The sequence below is a fragment of the Lacerta agilis genome, chromosome 2 (assembly GCF_009819535.1).
Source record: "Lacerta agilis isolate rLacAgi1 chromosome 2, rLacAgi1.pri, whole genome shotgun sequence".
Lineage (NCBI taxonomy): Eukaryota > Metazoa > Chordata > Lepidosauria > Squamata > Lacertidae > Lacerta > Lacerta agilis.
In genome coordinates, this window is record NC_046313.1 from 117687966 (window position 1) to 117701760 (window position 13795).

Sequence of the window (13795 nt, forward strand, 5' to 3'; positions counted from 1 at the left end):
GGCAGGGGTGTCGCAGGGTGGGGGCGGGGTGGGCGGGCCGCCCCTAGGTCAAGGGGAGGTGGGGTGACACTTTGGCCGGCCCCTCTCACCCCGCCCCGCCGAAAGGAAGCAGAACAGGCGCATTGAAGCGCTTGCTCTGCTTCTTTTTGCCCTTTCCGCCGCTTTTTTCGGCGGGGGGGGGGCCAACCAGCGAGGGGGGTGTCAAACCTGTCACCCCTTCCTCGCTAGCCACCACCCCCCGCCGAAAAAAAGCCTCGGAAAGGGGGAAATTCCCCTTTCTGCATACACGTGCATCGTGACGTCGTGATGACGTCACGATGCACGCGTCGTGCCCCTCCCCCAGGGGGGTGCCTCTGCGCTGCCGCCGCCCCCAGCAGCACTGAGGCTAGCTACGCCACTGATTGCAGGGGGAAATTCAGGTTGGCTAAAGCTCAGAATGAACTCAGGCTTGCAAGAGAGGTTAAAAATAGTTTTAAAAGGTTTCTTCGGCTATGTCTGAAGTAATAGGAAGAACAAGCAAGTGGTAGTTCCTCTGCATGGGGAACAGAGAGAAATGCTATTGGGTGACAGAGAAAAGGTGGAACTACTCAACAACTACTGTACTTTGCCTCTGTCTTGACCCAAAAGGAACACGATGCCCAACCTGCTGATAACAGAGTAAATGATGTAAGGAGGGAGCTGCAGCCCAAGATAAGAAAGAGGTAGTAAGGGAACAGAAGGCTGATCGCCGTAGAATTGATGCTTTTGAATTATGGTGCTGGAGGAGACTCTTGAGAGTCCCATGGACTGCAAGAAGATCAAACCTATCCATTCTCAAAGAAATCAGCCCTGAGTGCTCACTAGAAGGACAGATCCTGAAGTTGAGGCTCCAGTACTTTGGCCACCTCATGAGAAGAGAAGACTCCCTAGAAAAGACCCTGATGTTGGGAAAGATGGAGGGCACAAGGAGAAGGGGACGACAGAGGAGGAGATGGTTGGACAGTGTTCTCGAAGCGACTGGCATGAGTTTGGCCAAACTGCGGGAGGCAGTGAAGGATAGGCGTGCTCTGGTCCATGGGGTCACGAAGAGTCGGACACGACTGAACGACTGAACAACAACAACAACAACAAAGGGAACACCTAGCGACTTTAAAGGTAAAGGTAAAGGGACCCCTGACCATTAGGACCAGTCGTGTCCGACTCTGGGGTTGCGGCGCTCATCTCACTTTATTGCCCGAGGGAGCCGGCGTACAGCTTCCGGGTCATGTGGCCAGCATGACTAAGCCACCCCTGCTATATAATTGGGACGCTGGCACGGAAATCCCCTAAATGTCCAGGAAATCCCGAAAGTATGGTGGGTGTCGATTTTGACAATTTCGGGCGGGGGGGGGAGCTCAAGAACTTCACATTTTAAAGCGATTTTGCAAAAGAAAAAGCTCAACTGGCCGAAAACGCTCAACAACTTTTCTGTCTGATCCGCAGGGAAAACATATTCAGGGCTCAAAATGAGTCAAGGTTGCTGCTAGGAAGGAAGGACACCACGACAAGTTTCCTCCCTTATTTTTTGCAAGCCAAGGCGCGGAAATCCTTTGCGTGGCTGTTGGGAACGGTACTCACCTGAGCAGCTCCCCAGCAGGAGGGCGACAGCCGCTCCCAGGATCACGAGATGAGATCGACAGCGCTGCCACATCTTGGATGGATCGCTGTCACAAACACCCCCCGTCTCTGCAATCTAGAGCAAGAGCCAGGATTGGCCCAGAGCAAAACATCCGACCAATTAGAAAAATGAGCTCAGGTTTCGGCAGCGGTTGCTGGGCGGATGTCTCAGCGGGAGGCTGCGCGGGGGCTGCGAAAGCGAAAGCGAACTTTTGGCGATTATGCAAGTCCCGGGAAACGCGGAGCAAGCGGGGGGGGGGCGCTTGCAATTTTCGGTGAATGCACATCATTCTTGGCGATCATGTGGGGGGCCCCTCTTGCAATTGCTGGAAGGGATAAATAAAAGGGAAGCCTTTAGGGAAATGTTTAATGTTTTGTTCTGTTTTTAATCTGTTGGGAGCCGCCCAGAGTGGCTGGGGAAACCCAGCCGGATGGGCGGGGTATTATTATTAATAATAGTTACAACAACAACAATTGCCACCCCTGCAAGGTAAACAAAAGGCGGCTGGGATGCCTCAGCAGGGCCCTCCAGTGTCCCGCCTGTGCAACTTCCAGGAAAAGCGCTTGTTGTCCGTAGCAGAGAGAATTGGGAAAGGGGAGGAGAGAGAGCGACGGCCCAGCAGTTTTCTGGGCTCTATTTGGCTGCTCATAGGAAAGATAGCTTTTTATTATGATTTTTAAACTGACATTCTTAACCACTCCAAAGTGCAGTGACAGGGTATTGCATCATACCAAATACCAAGCAAATAAATAACAAGAAAAGGAAAAGAGGAGGCACGACGAGTATAATTCAAAACATCTAGGTTCGAAGCGTAAGAAATCCCACCAGTTGATATAGCAACGTTCTGGATCCTCCCATCACCCTAGAAACACACAGTTTATTTGTGTATCCCCCCCTCCCTCCCTGCAACAATAGCCAAAACCCACAAGTTCTTTTTCCACACAGCCTAAAGCAGATAAGGAAGAAAAAACCTGCAGGGCTGAGTTCCAATGCATGCCAAGAGGTGCACTTTTGCAATGATGTGGAAACTAGCCTCCGCCTTGCTGGGAAACTAATCCCTCAAAAGAAAGAAGCACTTTCTGAAGCCCCCTTCCCGCCCAGGCTGGGTGAAGGCTTTTCCTTGCAGGAAGCCCTTGCAGCCTCATGCCCTGCTCCATCCCAGGTGTAGTACGGGGCATTTTGCCTCAGGCAGGGGCGTCGCTGGGGGGCAGTGGGGGCGGTACGACCCGGGTGCCAGGGGAGGGGGGTAACAAGCGGCGGCCCCTCCCGCCACTCCCCAAGGGGAGCCCCGCCGCCCAGCACCCTGTCTGTGCAGCGCTGCTGCTCCCGGAGCAACGGAGCAAGTGGTGGCACGTGGAGAGTTGCGGGAGGGGGCGCCGCTTGTCACCCCCATGCACCGCCGCTCGCTCCATCGCCCCGGGGTGACCGGTGGTGCGTGGGGAGTGGCGGGAGGAGCCACCGCTTGTCACCCCCACGCGTCGCCGACGGGAGCAGCAGCGCACGGCCCGTCGACGGAGTGTGCCTGCGCAACCGTTGTCGGACCGCCGCTTCCGCGGCCCCCTTTTTAGCCGCAGAGCGAAAAGGCAGCTTGTGGGGCTGCCGTGCACGGTCGGCGGGGAGCCGCCGACCGCGCTCGGCAGTCCCACGAGCTGCCTTTTCGCTCTGCGGCTTAAAAGGGGGCTGCGGAAGCTGCGGCAGCCCGCCAATGGAGTGTGCAGGCCGCTTCTGGCCAGCATAACTAAGCCGCTTCTGGCGAACCAGAGCAGCACACGGAAATGCCATTTACCTTCCCACCGGAGCGGTCCCTATTTATCGACTTGCACTTTGATGTGCTTTCGAACTGCTAGGTTGACAGGAGCAGGGACCGAACAACGGGAGCTCACCCCGTCGCGGGGATTCGAACCACCGACCTTCCGATCTGCAGGGCTGGCGTATCCATTAAGGCGAACTTGGCAATTGCCTAGGGCACCAAAATGGAGGGGGCACTGGCCAGGCTTGGACGGGGGGGCGGGGCGGGCTAGCAGCAGCTTCTCCGCTGTAGCGGAGAGGTGCTGCTTGCCCCCTACACCACCCCCACCTCCCGCTAAAGCAGGCTTTGGGGGGGGGGGCGGGCAGCGGGGGGCGCCAGAAGGTGGTCTGCCTAGGGCGGCAGAAACCCTAGCACCAGTCCTGCCGATCGGCAAGCCCAAGGCTCAGTGGTTTAGACCACAGCGCCACCCAAGTCCCTTGTGAGCATTTTTGTTGTTGTTTAGTCATTTAGTCGTGTCTGACTCTTCGTGGACCAGAGCACACCAGGCACTCCTGTCTTCCACCGCCTCCCGCAGTTTGTCATAGCTTTTATATGCCTGTTATCTTTGTCCGTGGAGTTTTCTTGGCAGGGATACTGGAGTGGCTTGCCAGTTCCTGCTCCAGGTGGATCACATTTAGTCAAAACTCTCCACTATGACCTGTCCATCTTGGGTTGCCCTGCACCGTATAGCTCATAGCATCCCTGAGTTATTCAAGCCCCTTCACCACGACATACCGTATTTTTCGCTCCATAAGACGCACTTTTTTCCTCCTGAAAAGTAAGGGGAAATACCTGCGCGTCTTATGGAGCGAATGGTGGTCCCTGGAGCTGAATTGCCCAGGGGCCAAAAGAGGATCATGCTTTTTATTTTACAAAAAGAAAAGGGGGTGTTGAAAGGACCCCGCTCAGCAGCTGATCAGCAAGAGATCGGGAGAGAGATAAGAGTCCCGGCTCCCTTTCAGCCCCGCCCTCCTTTGTTGAATGTGCTACAGAGGGAGGTTGTTTGTTTCCCCAGCGACATGCGACTGGCTGATTAGATTATCTGTCTGGAAACTGTAGAAACGGCTCCCTTTCCTTAAGATTTTTCAGAAACGTGAGTTAAACCCCATAAAATGGGGCTTTTCCTCTTTGCTTTTCCCCCTCTGCAAAAAAAGCTGCAAAACTTTTAGCTGATCCTCTAAAAAAGGCCTTTTGCCTTTGCGAAAAAGCTGCAAAACTTTTAGCTGATCCTCAAAAAACAACAACAGGGCTTTTAGAGGAGGAAAACCAGAAAAATATTTTTTTTCTTGTTTCCTCCTCTAAAAATGAGGTGCGCCCTATGGTCCGGTGCGTCCTATGGCGCGAAAAATACGGTCGTTCAGGCCAAATGCCCCCCCTTCACTTGAAACCATGCCAAACTCTGGAGATGCTCACCGCAAACATATTTTTTCTCCAACTTTGCACCTGCCCCTTGAATCAAGCGAAAACTCTGGGATGTTGCAGCGGCAAAACTCCCACCCTTTGCAATTATGAAATCATAGTGATTGATTCTTCTGAAAGCTCAAGAGATGTTCCTGGAGACTGACTAAACATCAGAACCAATAAAAGCACGGTGTTATTCACTGCACAATTCCTGGAAAGAAAAGTTGGCGGAAATAATATTTCTCGTGTCAGAGGCAGGCCGAGTCAAGGTTTCGATCAGGTGAAAAGGCTGGGGGAGTGGATATATATTTGCATGGCATTTCATGGCTCCAAAGCCATTGCTGAACACCAGCCAGATTGGGACAGTGTAGGACGCAGAGGCAGAATGAGATCCTTGCTGATTCTATTGCTGACTCTCCTGCTAATGCCCCATGGAGTCAGTGGCACCCTGAAGGCAAAATGCACGTTGAAACTGATCAAGGATCAATTTGAAGCACCCAGTTATTACCGGCCTGGAGATTTTATGATCAGTGGGATTGTATCTCCAACATGTATTGATCAACACGATCCCTATGTCTTTTCCGAGCCCCTTCACAAGGATTAAGCCGTGAGTAATTTTTCTACCACCAAGGGAATGGAGAGCCAGTGTGGTTTAGTGGTTAAGAGCGGTAGACTAGTAATCTGGGGAACCGGGTTCGCGTCTCCCCTCCTCCACATGCAGTTGCTGGGTGACCTTGGGCTAGTCACACTTCTCTGAAGTCTCTCGGCCCCACTCACCTCACAGAGTGTTTGTTTTGGGGGAGGAAGGGAAAGGAGAATGTTAGCTGCTTTGAGACTCCTTTGGGTAGTGATAAAGCGGGATATCAAATCCAAACTCCTCTTCTTCTTCTTCTTCTTCTTCCTGTTTACCAGAAAAATAGCCCACATTTCAGGGCAGGAGAGCCTGTGGCCCTGCAGATGTTGCTGGACTATTTCCATGGTCCCATCAATTTATTAATCTTATTAGGACAAAAAGTACAATAATTTTGAGAAATGCAATAGTAGGCCAATGGTAGATCATGTAAAAATCCTTCTTAGCTAAATATATTCTTTTCCATTCCAACCCCATCTCCCCTTTGTGTCATGTTTTTTCCCCAATTATAAGGTTCAGGGCACAATTCTCTTTTTGCTGAAGAGCAGGGAAAGCATGCTAAATGAGACAATCTAGTCCTGGGATCTTCCTCGGTAGAGGAGTCACATCTCCAAAATATGAACCGTTCAAATTTATCACACAGGTTTCATTCATAAATAAATATGTATTGATGAGTTTGGTGCTTCCCTATCTGCACTGAAATTGCACTAAAGAACAGTTGAGGGATTTTTCACATGCTGCCTTTGAAATAGCCAAGACCACTGAAACAACAGCAGCCCTTGCATCAATTTCCCAGTATTTCATGAACTTTTAAATTGATTTATCTATTGCAGGTGGACATTTAAGTCCTACTGGTACATCTTGTCCTTCTTGTTCACCATCCAGGAGATCAACCAGGATCCCAGGCTCTTACCCAACATCACCCTGGGCTACAACCTCTATGATAACTATTTGGACGAGAGGATGACTTCTGCTGCCATGCTAGACTTGCTTGAGGCGGGAATAGCAATGTCCCAAACTAATCTGTGGGAAACAGAATAACCCACTGGCTGTTCTTGAAGGGGCCGATTCTGTCATCTCAAAAGAGATTTCAGCCATGTCAGCCGTCTACAAAATCCCACAGGTATGAAGGGAAGACAAGGGGAGATAGAATATATTTGTTCTTTCAGCTTAATAAAGATATTCCTTATCATGAAGGTACTATGTTGTTCAGTCGTTCAGTCGTGTGTGACTCTTCGTGACCCCATGGACCAGAGCCTATCTTTCACTCCCCCCCACTTTGGCCAAACTCATGCCAGTCGCTTCGAGAACACTGTCCAACCATCTCATCCTCTGTCATCCCCTTCTCCTTGTGCCCTCCATCTTTCCCAACATCAGGGTCTTTTCTAGGGAGTCTTCTCTTCTCATGAGGTGGCCAAAGTACTGGATCCTCAGCTTCAGCATCTGCCCTTCCAGTGAGCACTCAGGGCTGATTTCTTTAAGGATGGATAAGTTTGATCTTTTGCAGTCCATGGGACTCTCAAGAGTCTCCTCCAGCACCATAATTCAAAAGCATCAATTCTTTGGCGATCAGCCTTCTTTATGGTCCAGCTCTCACTTCCGTACATTACTACTGGGAAAACCATCACTTTAACTATACGGACCTTAGTCGGCAAGGTGAGGTCTCTGCTTTTTAAGATGCTGTCTAGGTTTGTCATTGCTTTCCTCCCAAGAAGCAGGGGTCTTTTAATTTCGTGACTGCTGTCACCATCTGCAGTGATCATGGAGCCCAAGAAAGTGAAATCTCTCACTGCCTCCATTTCTTCCCCTTCTATTTGCCAGGAGGTGATGGGACCAGTGGCCATGACCTTAGTTTTTTTGATGTTGAGCTTCAGACCGTATTTTGCGCTCTCCTCTTTCACCCTCATTAAAAGGTTCTTTAATTCCTCCTCACTTTCTGCCATCAAGGTTGTGTCATCAGCATATCTGAGGTTGTTGTATTTTCTTTCTCTGACTAGGTCAGCTATGGCTTCACTACGCAGGTTCCTGAAGTTAAAACCCAGTCCCCTTTTGTTTATCAAATGGTCCCCAAAGAAGAAGCTCAGTACCCAGGGATTGTCAAGTTGCTCTTGCATTTTGGATGGACTTGGGTTGGCCTCTTCGCTCCGGATGACGACAGTGGAGAAAGGTTTGTTCGCACCTTGGTGCCTCTGATGGTCAGCAAAGGGATTTGTGTTGCTTTCTCAAGAAAAGTAATTGAGATAAATCCATATGACATGCTGCCCCCAAGTGAACCATTTTTCATCTGGAGACAAGTCAGCGTATGCGTTTACTATGTACCGCTCACATGGGATTGGGACTAATCGTTGCACTACACGCGCAACATGGGAAACAAATTGGGCCCAAAGTCTGGATCACAACCCCTTTCCAAGACATGAACTTGAACTTGTCTATTCATCCCGATGCCTTCCAGCATATCCATGGATCTTTGTCTTTTGTAATGAAGTTGCAGATAAGAAGAGCGCATCAAAACTACAAACCAGATTCCGATCTTCTTAGGCAGTTTTGGAAGGAAGCATTTCATTGTTTATATTCGAAGCACGTTTTGGCCGCGAAAGGTCGGGCAAGATGCACAGAGAAGCGGGAACTGGAAACTCTGCCTCAAGAGGGAGCTGGAGAGAGCCATGTCCCAGGACAGCTCCACCACTTTCTTTAGTGTTCAAACTGTGGCACGTGCCTTAAGTGTCGCACATGCGTCTAGATCAAAGCTGATGACGATGGTGGGTGGAAGAGACAAAAGGCTGGAGCCATGGCAGGTATGTACTCTCCCTTTCTGCAAATGGTAACCCTTTGTCCCAAATTTAGCAGCGAGCAAAAATGTTTCCTATCAGGATAACCAGATTATGTGGCAAGCATTAGGATGGCTCCCTTCAGATGTTTGTGCAAGGAAGAGGAGCTACTCAGCATAGTCAAATGTCCGACTCATGTGCTGAAATTGAAAGTGGCTTACACCTGTGAAAGTCCTCTGCAGTGGCCCCCGTACTGTGGAATAATATTCACTTGAGATAAAGCGGACAACTGTGGCAATGGCATTATGTCAGCTAGTTCAAGTATACCTACCGTATTTTTCGCTCCATAGGCAGCACCGGACCATAGGGCGCACCTCGTTTTTAGAGGAGGAAACAAGAAAAAAAAATTCCCTGGTTTTCCTCCTCTAAAAGCTCTGTTTTTTTGAGGATCAGCTAAATGTTTTGCAGCTTTTTTTTGCAAAAGGAAAAGCCCTGTTTTTTTGAGGATCAGCTAAAAGTTTTGCAGCTTTTTTGCAAATGGAAAAGCCCTGCTTTTTTGAGGATCAGCTAAATGTTTTGCAGCTTTTTTGCAAAGGGAAAAGCCCTGGTTTTTTGAGGATCAGCTAAAAGTTTTGCAGCTTTTTTGTAAGGGGGGGAAAGCAAAGCTCCTTTTGCAAAGCGGGAAAAGCAAAGAGGAAAAGCCCCATTTTTATGGGGTTCAACTCACATTTCTGCAGCTTCTAAAGGAAAGGGAACCTTTTCTACAGTTTCCAGACAGATAATCTAATCAGCCAGTCACATGTTGCTGGGGAAACAAACAACCTCCCTCTGCAGCACATTGAACAAAGGAGGGCGGGGCCAAAGGGAGCCAGGACTCTTATCTCTCTCCCGATCTCTTGCTGATCAGCTGCTGAGCGGGGTCCTTTCAACACCCCCTTTTCTCTTTGTAAAATAAAAAGCATGATCCTCTTTTGGCCCCTGGGCAATTCAGCTCCAGGGACCAGCATTCACTCCGTAAGACGCACAGATATTTCCCCATACTTTTTAGGAGAAAAAGTGCGTCTTATGGAGCGAAAAATACGGTATTCACAAAGACATTCCCAATGACTTGTTTTTAGAACTGCCTCTGTTGGGCTTTCTTTATATCTGTTGTGTTTTTATACTTTGTTGGAAAGCACTCAGAGTGGCTGGGGTACAAGCAATAAACTGTTGTTGTTGTTGTTGTTGTTGTTGTTGTTAATGGTCTTTGCTTGAATTAACCGTTTTATCAGTAGAATAGAATGGATATGGTTTGTGGCTGACATGAGATGTGCACTGGCCCTAATTATAATAGCTGTTGTAGAATTAAAAACAACAACACCTCATTCACCAAAAGCTCTTTTATTTTTGAGAGTTCATTTACTTGTGCGAGAGTCAGGACGGTCTCCGAGCTCATACAGAATGCAAGAATATGCAGGTACAATTTCAACACGCAGGGCATATGTTAACTTCCCCAATTTTGCAACGGAAAAGTAGAATCATAGAATCCTAGAGTTGGAAGAGACCACAAGGGCCATCCAGTCCAACCCCTGCCAAGCAGGAAACACCATCAAAGCATTCCTGACAGATGGCTGTCAAGCCTTCGCTTAAAGACCTCCAAAGAAGGAGACTCCACCACACTCCTTGGCAGCAAATTCCACTGCCGAACAGCTCTCACTGTCAGGAAGTTCTTCCTAATGTTTAGGTGGAATCTTCTTCCTTGTAGTTTGAATCCATTGCCCCGTGTCTGCTTCTCTGGAGCAGCAAAAAAACCTTTCACCCCTCTCTATATTACATCCTTTTATATACTTGAACATGGCTATCATATCACCCCTTAACCTTCTCTTCTCCAGGCTAAACATACCCAGCTCCCTAAGTACAAGTTAGTTTTGACATGCAGCAGCGCTCCTAAATAAAATTATTTGCGCTTTAGTGTTAGTTTGCAAGCAATCAACTTGCAGTTACACGTGAGGCATAACAACAGGAAACTTTTGTTCCAAAGCTTGCAGGCAGTTTCACCCTTAGTTCAGGCCAACTTGCTTTTAATTTTAACTGTGGCAGAATTCATATGTTTAAATCCTGAACCAAACTTACTGATTTAGCAAGCAGGACTGAGATATCCAACATGGTTTCTTAATTGCTGGTGTCTTCACTGTCATTGCAGCTTCACCCTTTCCTAAGAGAAATCCAAAGCTCAAACAATTCCAAGGGCGGACTGTGTTGGATGAGAATGGGGAGCAGGCAGGCAACTATGACATTGAGAACTGGGTGATGTTTCCCAACGCGTCCAGCACTCGAGTGAAAATTGGGAGTGTTGAGAGAGAGCCGTCCACTGGCATAAAATTCACCATTAACCCAGGAGCCATTGAGTGGCCCAAACAGTTCAACAAGGTAGTGAACGTAACAAGTGTAGAGAGCTAGGAAAGTTCATGCTCTTCTTTCGCACAACTGTTACAAAACAGCCTTGTAAGGTGGACCAATTGTATCTTAACTACCCAGCAGTAGTTGCCACCACTCCCTCTTGCCACAGGCAACAGCCCAGACGGGAAGGGAATCCAGGATATTCAAAGAAATCCTAGAGACCTGGGATCCTGAGAAAACGCATCCTGTGTTCCTCAGTTCACTTGGGGAGTAAAGCCAGCAGCAGCCAGTGTTGTGTAGTGGTTAAGAGCGGTAGACTCGTAATCTGGTGAACCGGGTTCGCATCTCCGCTCCTCCCCATGCAGCTGCTGGGTGACCTTGGGCTAGTCACACTTCTCCGAAGTCTCTCAGCCCCACTCACCTCACAGAGTGTTTGTTGTGGGGGAGGAAGGGAAAGGAGAATGTGAGCCGCTTTGAGACTCCTTCGGGTAGCGATAAAGCGGGATATCAAATCCAAACTCTTCTGCTTCTTCTTCTCTCCCAGAGATCAGAGTAGCTGGCTTTCTCCTCTTTTTGTATGTTCTGTCTTCTGCCTCGAGCCTACATTTGTAATAAACGGTGGAATAAAAATGCTGAAACAAGCAAGCAGGTATCCTCTGATGCTGTTTTGCATTAAAAGTGCTTCCTTGTTAAACAGAAGAAGAAGTGAGTGTGGCCAGTGGGTTCTTTCCAGGCTATGAATGAACTCCACACACAAATGCTTCTAGCACTTTCCCCTTGATGTACCTTCTTATCTTATGATTAGACCGTGCCTCACTCCAGGTGTGCCAAAAGCTGTCGTCCTGGATACGCCAAGGTGGTTCAGGAAGGAGAGCCGGTTTGCTGCTATGCTTGTGCTCTGTGTGCGGAAGGGACAATCTCCACTCAGGAAGGTGGGTGACTTCAAGGGAGAGGGATGATAGAAACAGGGTGGAGAGTCACTCTGAGAAAGCTTGTGCTCCACATACATCTCTGGTGGACAAGCAGTTACAAGTGAATTCCCCCCCCCCCATTTTTTCCCTATTACACAAACTTATTTCTTGACCTTTCCCACATTAGATGGTTTTTCTCCACCGCAGATGCAGAACTTTGCACCAAATGCCAAGAAGATCAACATCCGAACAAAGGCCATGATCGATGTATCCCTAAGATTATCACTTTCCTGGCTTATGAAGAACAGTTGGGGATCATCTTAGTTTCCATTGCCCTCTTCTTATCTTTAACAACGGTCATTGTTTGGGAACCTTCATTAAATATCTTCATACTCCAATAGTCAAAGCCAACAACCGGGACCTTTCCTACATCCTCCTCATCTCCCTACTGCTCTCCTTTTTGTCCTCCTTCCTCTTCATTGGCCAGCCAAGGAAAGCAACCTGCCTTCTCCGACAAATGGCCTTCAGCACCATCTTCTCTATTGCTATTTCTTCTGTCTTGGCAAAAACAATCACTGTGGTTCTAGCCTTCCTGGCCGCTAAGCCAGGGAACAGGGTTAGGAGATGGCTGGGGAAGGGTTTGGCGCTCTCTGTTGTCATTTCCTGCTCCATTGTCCAAGTTTTCATCTGCACCATCTGGCTGGGGATCTCTCCTCCATTCCCAGACTCAAACATGCACTCCCAACCTGGAGAGATCATCCTGCAATGCAATGAAGGGTCTGTTGCCATGTTTTATGGTGCCCTCGGCTACATGGGCTTCCTGGCTGCCATTTGCTTCACAGTGGCTTTCCTAGCCAGGAATCTGCCTGGGGCCTTCAATGAAGCCAAGCTGATCACCTTCAGCATGCTGGTTTTCTGCAGTGTTTGGGTGTCCTTTGTGCCCACCTACCTGAGCACCAAGGGGAAATACATGGTAGCCGTGCAGGTCTTCTCTATCTTGGCCTCCAGTGCTGGGCTTCTGGGATGTATCTTCATCCCCAAGTGCTACATTATTGTGCTGAGACCTGATCTGAACACAAAGGAGCACCTGACAACAAAAACATAGGATAGCTTCTGTTAGGATTGTAACAATCCTGTTTATGCCAATTATGATCCCAGGGCGTTGTGTTTCATCATTAGACCTTCTTGGGTAAAACTGGGGACTTTTCAGCAAGTTTGTTTCATTTGGAGCTGGGATTTCTGGATTAACCCTGAGCCTCTGAAAATGCAGTTCTTTCTCTTAGTAATTGTCAGCTGCCTGAGAGTCACAGCCCCATATCTGGCCCATAATCTCTTGTTATATGTTGAAGGCTGTGTGTGGCAGTATTATTTGTACCCACATGAACAAGAAGGAACACCTTTCAGCTGTCCCTGTCATGGCGTTCCATCTTCTGACTGAGTTCTAGAAAGTCAGAGTAACCCTGCCCTGAGATTGGCTTAGTGCAGACACTGGTTTTACTTTCAGGTACTGCAGTTGGTTAGTCTTTTGTGGTTAATTGCTCTTTGTCTTCTGGGTGGTCCTTGATCTCATCCGGCCATTTCTCTTTCAGTTTATGGCAGGGTGGATTTGATTTAAATCAAACTGATTTAAATCACTAGTCAGTAAGGCTCAGGGTGGATTTAAAAAAAATAAATCCGATTTAAATAAAAAAATCCACCCTGAGCCTTACTGATTAGTGATTTAAATCGTGATAATTTTTGGAGTAAGATAAGGATAGTTAGATAAGTGTTTGTTTGTTCAGATATTTGTATTTTTTGTAGTTTTGTAGTTTTTTGTTGTATTTTGTATTTTGTGTGTGTTTTATTGTTAAAATTTAATAAATTTTCTATAAAAAAATAAATTGTGATTTAAATCAATTTGATTTAAATCAAATCCACCCTCGTTTATATGTGTGTGTCATTGTCAGTAACATGGTGGCAGGGGTGGAGCTACCTGCCCCGGCACCTGGAGCGGCGCAGGGGCAGGACCTAGCTGCCTGTCACCCGCGCGGAGAGCGTGGGGGTGCGCCGCTAGCCAGCCATGCGGAGAGTGTTGGGAGGGGCACCGCTAGCCGCCCACGGCGCCATCGCCCCTAGTGGCCCCCCGCCCCTGCAGCAAGCGTGGAGTGTGGTTGGTGGCGGCGTGGTGATGTCACCCTCCCTCACCGCTGACACCCGGTGTGTACTGCACCCTCCTTCCTCCCCAGTGCTTGGTGGTTAAGTATCAATCCTAAATTAACCTTTATAGATTTCTATGTGTGC